The 261-nt window shown below is 25.3% G+C and overlaps 1 pseudogene; it reads left to right on the top strand.

The window, feature by feature from the left end:
- The window catches only part of LOC107495113 (putative expansin-B2), a 3,165-nt pseudogene that overhangs the window by 910 nt on the left and 1,994 nt on the right, over nt 1–261 (top strand).

Below are 261 nucleotides of genomic sequence, written 5' to 3'. Positions count from 1 at the left end.
TTTTTGATTATTTTTTATATTATTTTTTTGATATTTGTACATATTTATAATATGCCCAAATACTGCTTAAAAATTGCTGAAATTGAAAAGAAATTTTAATTAACGATGAGAAACGTTTTTTAACGCCATAATGATTAGTGTACAAATTCTTAAACCCAATTTATAACGGTTGATTAGACTGTGATCCTTGTATATATAATATAATATAATTGTTATGATCATTATGTAGGTGGTGCTTGTGGATATGGAGTTACTGTTGGC

The sequence above is a fragment of the Arachis duranensis genome, chromosome 6 (genome assembly GCF_000817695.3).
Source record: "Arachis duranensis cultivar V14167 chromosome 6, aradu.V14167.gnm2.J7QH, whole genome shotgun sequence".
Classification (NCBI taxonomy): domain Eukaryota; kingdom Viridiplantae; phylum Streptophyta; class Magnoliopsida; order Fabales; family Fabaceae; genus Arachis; species Arachis duranensis.
This window is presented reverse-complemented; position numbering and strand designations above follow the sequence as displayed.